The following is a 9,147-nucleotide window of genomic DNA, read 5'->3' as shown; positions in this document are numbered from 1 at the left end:
GATCTGTACCCACGCCTTTTTTAAAGCTATACTATTTCTATCTGCAGGATCTATAATTCAAAGCCCAAACAATGAGCAAAATATTCGAAAAATAGGAGGCCTATTTAAAACTCTACCCTTCACCGCTTCCTCCCTCATTGTTGGTGCTTTGCACTTACAGGTGTACCCTTCCTTACAGGCTTCTACTCAAAAGATCTAATCACCGAAACCACCAAGACGTCGTATCCCAACGCCTGAGCCCGTACAACTACTGTCGTAGCCGCCTCCCTTACAGCTATATACAGTATCCGCATTATTTTCTTTACTCTAAGGGGACACCCTCGCTTTACAAGTCCTATCTTAATTAATGAAAACAATCCCCTATTAATAAACCCAATTAATCCCCTAGCAGTGTGTAGCACTTTCGCCGGGTTTCTTATTTCCAGTTGTGTTCCTCCTGCCTCACACCCTCAAGTCACTACACCTTATTACCTTACACTTACAGCTTTAGGCGTAACCATCTTAGGGCTCCTTCTAGCAACAGAACTTAATCTCATAACCAACAATATAAAATTAAGCACCCCAGTAAAAACGTTCTACTTCTCTAACATACTAGGCTTTTACTCAATCACTTCTCATCGCTTTGACCCCCATTCAAGCTTAACCACAAGCCAGAACTTCACCTCAATCTTACTAGCCCTATTATGATCAGAAAAATCCATACCAGCAATAACAACACAAACTCAAATCTCAATCTCTACAACCACATCCACTCAAAAGGGCCTAATTAAACTCTATTTTTTATCTTTCTTTATTCCACCTGCTCTGGCACTACATTTAACTATTTAGCCCCCGCCACGAGTAAGCTCAATCGCAATACGCATGCCCATAAACAACACCCAACAAGTAACTAAAACAACTCAAACACCGTAATTATCTAAGGCAGCGGCACCCGTAGGAGCTTCACGAATTAACCCTGGTCCCTCACCCTCATAAATTATTCAACTTGCCACAGTCTTATAATTAATGGTAACCTCCACCGTTTCATTGGGATCACCACCTAGTAAAGCTACTATAGTTATTTCCAACATGAAACTTAACATAAAAATCCCTAAAATATCAGTGCTTGATACCCATGTCTCGGGATGCTCATCGACTGCTATTGCCGCAGTATAACCAAAAACAACCGTTATATCACCTAAATAAATTAAAAACTATAAGCCCTATATAAGATCCACCAAAACATAATGTAATTACACAACCTACAGCACCACTAAAAATTAGCACTAACCCACCGTAAATAGGTGAAGGCTTAGAAGAAAACCCCACAAACCCCATTACTAAAATAATACTTAATGAAAATGAAGCATATGTCATTATTCCCACATGGATTATAACCATCACTAATGATATAAAAGCCATTGTTGTACTTCGACTATAAGAATCCTAATGACTTCCCCTCGTAAAACACACCCACTAACAAAAATGATTAATCATTCATTCATTGACCTCCCTACACCATCTAACATCTCCTCTTGATGGAATTTCGGCTCACTCCTAGGCACCTGCCTAATTATTCAAATTACCACAGGGCTATTCTTAGCTACACACTATACACCAGACACTTCAACCGCTTCCTCCTCAGTCTCCCATTATCACCCGAGGCGTCAACTACGGCTGAATAATCCGCTATTTACATGCCAATGGCGCTTCCATATTCTTCGTATGCCTCTTTCTTCATATTGGCCAAGGTCTATATTACGGATCTTTCCTTTTTCGGAAGACTTGAAATAACGGTAACATCCTACTACTTACAACTATAGCTACAGCATTCATAGGCTACGTCCTCCCATGGGGACAAATATCATTTTGAGGAATTACAAATCCTTTAACAGCCATCCCCTACATCGGATCTGACCTTGTACAATGAATCTGAGGTGGCTTCTCAGTAGACAAAGCCACCTCACACGATTCTTTACTTTCCATTTCATTTTACCCTTCATTATTGCAGCCCTAGCGACTATCCATCTCTTGTTTCTGCATGAGACGGGATCAAGTAACCCATCAGGAGTGACATCAGAGCCCGACAAAATTACATTTCATCCCTACTACACAACTAAAGACATCCTCGGACTAATGTTTCCCCTCCTATCCCTAATAAGCCTGACCTTATTTACACCCGACCTTTTCACCGACCCAGATAATTATACATTAGCTAACCCCCTCAATACCCCGCCCCACATCAAACCAGACTGATATTTTCTATTTGCATACGCAATCTTACCATCTATCCCCAACAAACTAGGGGGCGTCCTAGCCCTCATGCTCTCCATCCTAATTCTAATAACTATCCCTGTAACACATTTATCCAAACAACAAAGCATAGCTTTCCGACCAATCACCCAAATCCTATTCTGAACACTAGTAGCCGATCTACTTGCACTCACATGAAACGGAGGCCAACCAGTAGAATATCTCTTTGTAACTACTGGCCAAACCGCATCCATTATTTACTTCCTTATTATCATTACCCTAATTTCCCTCTCCGCTTTAATCGAAAACAAATTACTTAAATGATAAAGGTCCTTGTAGTATAATTTAATACCCTGGTCTTGTAAACTGGGAGAGCATCTACTCCCCAGGACAATGGGGGAAAGAGTATCTAATTCTACCATCAACACCCAAAGCTGAAATTCTAATCTTAAACTATTCCCTGAATAATTTATTTTAATATCATTGAAGGCTTAGCCATGAAGTACTTTATAAGTACATATACTATCTCTACCACTTATGTAATTAGTGCACTACTGTTTATCCCCGTGAATAATACCTAGTACTGCAAATGCTTAATCATACAGAACACGTTAACTCAAAACGTACATCAAAACACTACAAAACATGCTTACAAGCAAGAACTATAACTCCACATTGGACCATAACACATTCAATCCTGAGAAGTACCTAACAGCATAGCAAGTATGTGGATATCGCCCACCACATAATATCATTGATCATACATTCGTACATTGAATCATTGATCGGACATAGCCCATCACACTTCGACAATCCTAACCATGGATATCCACCACTATATTTGGTCTCTTAATCTACCACCCTCCGTGAAACCAGCAACCCAACCCGCCCACATCCGCCGCTCTTCTCGCTCCGGGCCCATATAGACCGGGCTTGGTTATACTGAAACCATATCTGGCATTTGGTTCCTACCTGAGGGCCATCCCATTAAGATCGCACCGACGTTCCCCTCCGACTCCGCTTCTGCGGGCTCTCACCACGACGCTGCCTCTGGCCGCCGCTTTCGCTTGATTCCACCACAGCACCGCCGCTTTCGCTCGCTCCGACCACACCGCCGCCAGTTCTGCTGGCTCTTACCGAGCCGACTCCGCTGTTGCTAGCTGGGATCTCACGGCCGCTTCTGCCGGCTGGGACCGCGCCGCTGCTTCGCCACTTCGCCGCTTCTGCCGGCTGGGACGGTGCTGCCGCTTTGCCGCTTCGATGCTTCTGCCGGCTGGGACCGCCCCGCCGCTTCGCTGTTTCTGCCGGCTAGGACCGCGCCGCTTCTTCGCGGCTTCGCGGCTTCTGCCAGCTGGAACCGCGCCATTGCTTCGCCGCTTCTGGCCGCCGCCGCTTCTGCCGGTTGGGACCGCTCAGCCGCCTCTTCGCCGCTTCTGCGGGCTAGGAACCCGCCGCCGCTTCACCGCCGCTTCGCCGCCGCTTCTGCCGGCCCCGCGGGAAGGGAAGCACCGTCTCGGCTTCCGTGGAGGCGCGCACGCAGGCAGCGTCCCTAGCGACTGGCTGAGGCACCACCCCCTTCTTAAAGGGGCCGCGGCTCGGACTGCACAGCAGCAGCCTCGCGTTGCGGCACAGGCCGAGCCTCCGCCCAGCCCCAGCGGTGGACGAAAGGCCCCAGCCTGTGCTCCCGGCTCTAGCGCCCTAGAGGTGGCAGGAGTGGAGCCCTGTGACCCCAGCCCTGAGATTGGCTCCCTTTGCCTGGGGAGCTTCCAGGACCTGCCCCTGCCCTCCTCTGGACCTCAGTTTCACAATCCGGAAAGGAAGCGGCCTGGCCAGAGCTCTGGAGTCCCTCAAGCGCGGCGCCTCAGGATGCAGGGGGGGCTCCCTGGTCCCTCTGCAGAGGGGACCTTAGAACCACGGAAATCGGGGACTGGAGGGACAGTCCCGAGGGCAGCAGGGCCTCCCGGCGTTCCTGTCCCATCCGTCCTGTGGGAGCCCGGGGGCCTCGCTAGGGCCCAGACACCGCGGCCTGACCATGGCTGCCTGGGTCACCTGCTCCCCAGGAGGCAGGCAGGGGCCCTGGGGTCCAGCGCTGCCCACCTCACCTCCATCCTACGTCAGTCCCAGAGGGACCCTGCGGACTGGACCCAGCCACCCCTTTCCCAGGGAGAGGGACCCGCATCGCATCTGTCTCTGTGACACCCATGGGAGGGCCGCGCTGGCCTCTCCCGGGGATCTGGGGCGAAGCGGGGGAATCCCAGCCACCTGGCCCTCATGCTGAAACCTCGTCTCCACTACAAATATAAAAATTAACCGGGCGTGGTGGCGCCCACCTGTAATCCCAGCTACTGGAGGGGCTGAGGCAGGAGAACCGCTTGAACCTGAGGAGGAGGTTGCAGTGAGCCAAGATCGCACCACTGCACTTCAGCCTGGGCGACAGAGCAAGTCTGTCTCAGAAAAGGAAAGAAAAGAGCAGGCCTCTCAGTCAGTGAACCAAGACCCTTGACAACTGTCCCTCACCAGGTCTCTGAACCTGATTGGTCCTTGGTCCAGCTCATCCCCTCAGAGACTGTGTCCTTGTGCATCAACTGGGTCTTGTAGAAGTGGGGAAGAGTTCTTAATATGGTGGAGTACGTAGCTACAATAATAAAAATCATTGGAAATCTATTCTTACATGTTAAAAATAATATTTTAGGTCTGGGTTCGCTGGCTCACACCTGTAATCCCAGCACTTTAGGAGGCCAAGGCAGGCAGATCATGAGTAAGGACTTTGAGACCAGCCTCGCCAACATGGTGAAACCCCTTCTCTACTAAAAATATGAAAATTATCTGGGCGTGGTGGTGTGTGCCTGTAATCCCAGCTACCCGGGAGGCTGAGCAGGAGAATTGCTTGAACCTTGGGGGTGGAGGTTCCAGTGAGCTGGGACCGCACCACTGCACTTCAGTCTGGGTGACAGAATGACACTCTGTCTCAAAAAAAAATAATTTTTACAAAAGCATTATTCTCTTATATCTCTCCGAAATTACTTAGTAAAATTTAATAGACAAATAGATACTGATTTCCATTGAGTACAGGATAGGCTGTGCTGCTGGACGAGGTGGTGTCAAGATTCAAGCTACATTCCTGTTCGCACTAGACCAGCATGTTATCGCTTCTAAATCATTCGTGCTCAATAATGGCCAGAGCAACCATACAGAAAAAAATTAAGCAAATAGAGAATTGAACACAATCAGCCAACTAGATCTAACAGACATAAACTTCACCCAATAACAGCAGGCAGCCACTGTGGAAAACAGCGTGGCATTTCCTCAAAAAATTAAAAATAGAATTACCATATGATCCAGCAATTCCACTGCTGGGTGTATATTCAAAAATATTGAAAGCAGCTGGTCCGAGTGCAGTGGTGTTTACAACGACTTGATCACAACCAGTTACAGATTTCTTTGTTCCTTCTCCACTCCCACGGCTTCACCTGACTAGCCTTAAAAAAAAATATTGAAAGCAGAGTCTCAAACAGATATTTGTACACCCATGGAAGCAACCTAACTTTTCATCAACAGATGAATGGGGAGGCAAAATGAGGTCTACACATGCAATGGAATATTATTGAGCCTTAAAAAGGAAGGAAATTCTCACCCATGCTGCAGTATGGATGAACCTTGAGGATATAATGCTGAGTAAAATAAGCCAGTCACAAAAAGGGAAATACTGGATGATTCCATTTATATGAGGCACTTAAAATGTTCAAAACGGCCAGCCAGGTGCAGTGGCTCACGCCTATAATCCCGTGTATTCCTAGCACTTGAAGTCACGAGGTTTTTCTTTTTTTTTGAGACAGAGTCTTGCTCTGTTGCCGAGGCTGGAGTGCACTGGCGTGATCTCCGTTTGCTGCAGTCTCTGCCTCCCAGGCTGAAGCAATTCTCCTGCCTCAGCTTCCCGAGCAGCTGGGATTACAGGCACCCACCGCCATGCCTGGCTGTTTGTATTTTTAGTAGAGAAAGGGTTTCACCATGTTGGCCTGGCTGGTCTTGAACTCCTGACCACAGGTGATCCACCCGCCTTGGCCTCTCAAATCTTCCCCTGCTGGGATTACAGGTATGAACCATTGCACCCAGCCTCTTTTTTTTTTCCTATGGCATAACAAGTAGATAATATTTGCATTTCATGCCACCTTAAATCAAAGGACATGGCCAATTTAACAAACTCCTTTACAAACTTCCCTGGATCCTCTGAAAACTGGCCAAATTTTCTTACATAAAGCCAAATAGGACACAAAAAAGGTACATATATTCTGATTTTTCGGCCGTCTCTATCAACTACCTCCTGATATGGACACAGGTTTGATTTGAGGGGCTGACATGGGTCCCCACTCCTGGTGGTACTGGTTGGGCTGACTTTCTTGGGCAGCAGGGGGCATAGGCTGGGATTCGTTGGATAAGGAGGAGAAGTTCTTGATCTTGGAGTGGAATCCTGTGCTACAGAACTGGTGGGAACCTCTTTAGAATTGAGGGACTGAGGAAGCTCCCAGGTATGGTTGCAGGCTTTCTAGCTGGAGCAGCTAGGAAGTGGTCATCTAGGATATCGGGGGGAGCTCTTTGGTGTCAGGGGTGCCGTGAACCAGACGCAATCTATAGCTATCTCTTACATCACGATCTTGGTAGAGCGCCATAAAAGCCTGCACATTAGGAATTCTCCCCAGTTTCCTTTCTTTTTACAGAATAAATTTAATCATAAAATAGCATTATAACACAAAGAGCAATCTCTAGACCAAATTTGTTGGTTCTCCAATTTGTATTAGATCCGAACAGTGTTGCCATTGAAAACGAGGTGTTTATCTTCTTTAAATCATCTGACCTGAATTGACTCCACTTGCCTAAAAGACATCCCAGTGGCAAGTCCTGTGGGATGCTCACCGCTGCCCCCATGTCTAGTAAGGATTTCTACAGGACTTTTTAAGTTAGTCTAAGTCTAGCAAAAGCTTAGTCACTCTTTCCTCTCCAATTTTCACCTTTTGCAAAGAAGGCCTAAGTATAGGTAGCAAAGCATTACAAAAGTGAATTGTGAGCTATGAATGGGTAGTAGAATGATAAATATGAATTCTACAGAGAGCAATGAAAGCATCTTTGTTTGGGCAGAGAGGGGCTAAACAGAAAGCAACCATGGAAGGGAGGAAGGGAAGGGGCAAACAGCATTTCTCTAGGGGAGACTTTGGAAGCCCTGATTCACCGGAGAACCTACTCAGCAATGGAGACACCTGTCTGCAGGAGCCAAAATGGTGCCAGCCAGTCTTGTGGAACTGGGTGAAGGCTTGCTTAGGTGTCCCCCAGCTTGGGTGGGCTTAGCTGTTGGAAGGGAACCAGTGTGGAGACCAGCAACCAGCCAGCTGAAGTGGCAGGTCCCACATAAGGCGGTGGTGCTATGGACACTTGCCTGTCTTCTTGGCTCCACTCCCTGCCAGGATACATGATGACTCTGGCCAGGCACGGTGGCTCGTGCCTGTAATTCTAACACTTTGGGAGCCCAAGGGGAGTGAAACACTTGAGGTCAGGAGATCTAGACTAGCCTGGCCAATTTGGTGGAACGCCATCTCAACTAAAAATACAAAATTAGCCAGGTGTGGTGGTGGGTGCCTGTCATCCCACCTACTCGGGAGATTGAAGCAGGAGAATCACTTCAGGAGGAAAATCTGGGAGACAGAGGTTGCAGGTTGCAGTGAGCCAAGATCTTGCCACTGTCCTCCAGACTGAGCCCAGAATGAGGCTCCATCTCAAAAAGGGGGGGAGGGAGGGATGTTTGAAGAGACCCTTTGGTGGAGGGCAGGGAGGGAGGGAGGTGGCTGTGTGAACTTCCCCAGAGCCTGAGAAAAAGACTGGGTGGTGTAGGGAAGAGATGATGGATTTGGAATCTGTTCTAGTACCAAAAAGCTGTGTTACTTGTGGGCAGGCTGTTCACTTTCTCTACAACTCCACTTTCACATCTAAAAAATGTGTTGTAAAACTGACTCTGCTACATTGCTATGGGGCAAGATACAGAGTGACACGCAAAATGAATGCACACTTAATGGAAGTTATATTTGCTTCAGTTCATTCTCACATGCTGCTACCGCATTGGCGCCTGATGCTGTGGAATGCACAGATCAGTTCTGCCCCCAAAGATATTGGAAGATGAAAGCCAAATGCTGGCTGCAAGACTGGGGCCCAAGCCAGAGAATCCATGATGGCTGATCCTTCCCCCAAAGGCAGGGGGATTTTGCTCTGTGTTCTGTTCTTTCATAGCTCTCTCTTCTCCTTCTTTACACTATTCCTTCCTGGGGTTTTCAGTGTTCTTCACTTTAGGTCCTGAAGCTGCTTGTGTCTGGGTCAGTGGTTTCTGACCACCCTATAGAGATAACAGAGAGATTTGTTCCATTTGAGAGAATAGATTTTTCTCATCATGCAGTTGCAAGTGAGGTGTGGAGGGAGGAGCAAGAGAGGAGGACCCAGCTTCCTTGGGCCCAGCCCCACCCCCAGCACTGGTCCAGTGCAGCTGCCTTCTTCTGTATATCCAATCCCCAGGTGTCTCTGAGACAATGAGCAACCCAGGATTAAGAAAAAGCTTCCCTTGTCTTCCTCACACAGGTGGGCAGGTGACAGTGTGTCTCAGTGGGAACATAACCGACTCTCTAGTGAACTCTGAACAAGCCGATGACTCAAGTCCAGAGTTAAACTAACTAAAGATGATGCATAAATTACCTCTTCTCACAATCCAGGAGGCATGTCTTGCTCAATCCTCAGAAAAGAAGATAGGTGAGTAATGTCCCCCAAAGATACACATACCCTAATCACTGGAAGCTGTGAATGTTACCCTCTGTGGCAGAAGGGACTTTGCAGATGTGATTAAGGATCTGGAGAAAAGGAAGTTATCTTTTTTTTTTTTTT

At 47.5% G+C, this 9,147-nt stretch overlaps 2 long non-coding RNA genes across 2 annotated transcripts in view; one reads left to right on the top strand and one right to left on the bottom strand.

Annotated features, from left to right (window-relative positions):
- Positions 1–306: 306 nt before the first annotated feature.
- LOC116546565 overlaps positions 307–9,147 on the bottom strand; it is a 15,890-nt gene continuing 7,049 nt past the window's right edge. Inside the window, exon 3 of the long non-coding RNA XR_004266766.1 lies at positions 307–463. This is a non-coding gene — a long non-coding RNA (uncharacterized LOC116546565). The remainder of the gene's footprint in view (positions 464–9,147) is intronic.
- LOC116546564 overlaps positions 459–9,147 on the top strand; it is a 16,356-nt gene continuing 7,667 nt past the window's right edge. Inside the window, exon 1 of the long non-coding RNA XR_004266765.1 lies at positions 459–572. This is a non-coding gene — a long non-coding RNA (uncharacterized LOC116546564). The remainder of the gene's footprint in view (positions 573–9,147) is intronic.

The sequence above is a fragment of the Sapajus apella genome, unplaced genomic scaffold (genome assembly GCF_009761245.1).
Source record: "Sapajus apella isolate SASKATOON/1434 unplaced genomic scaffold, GSC_monkey_1.0 scaffold1061, whole genome shotgun sequence".
Classification (NCBI taxonomy): domain Eukaryota; kingdom Metazoa; phylum Chordata; class Mammalia; order Primates; family Cebidae; genus Sapajus; species Sapajus apella.
This window is presented reverse-complemented; position numbering and strand designations above follow the sequence as displayed.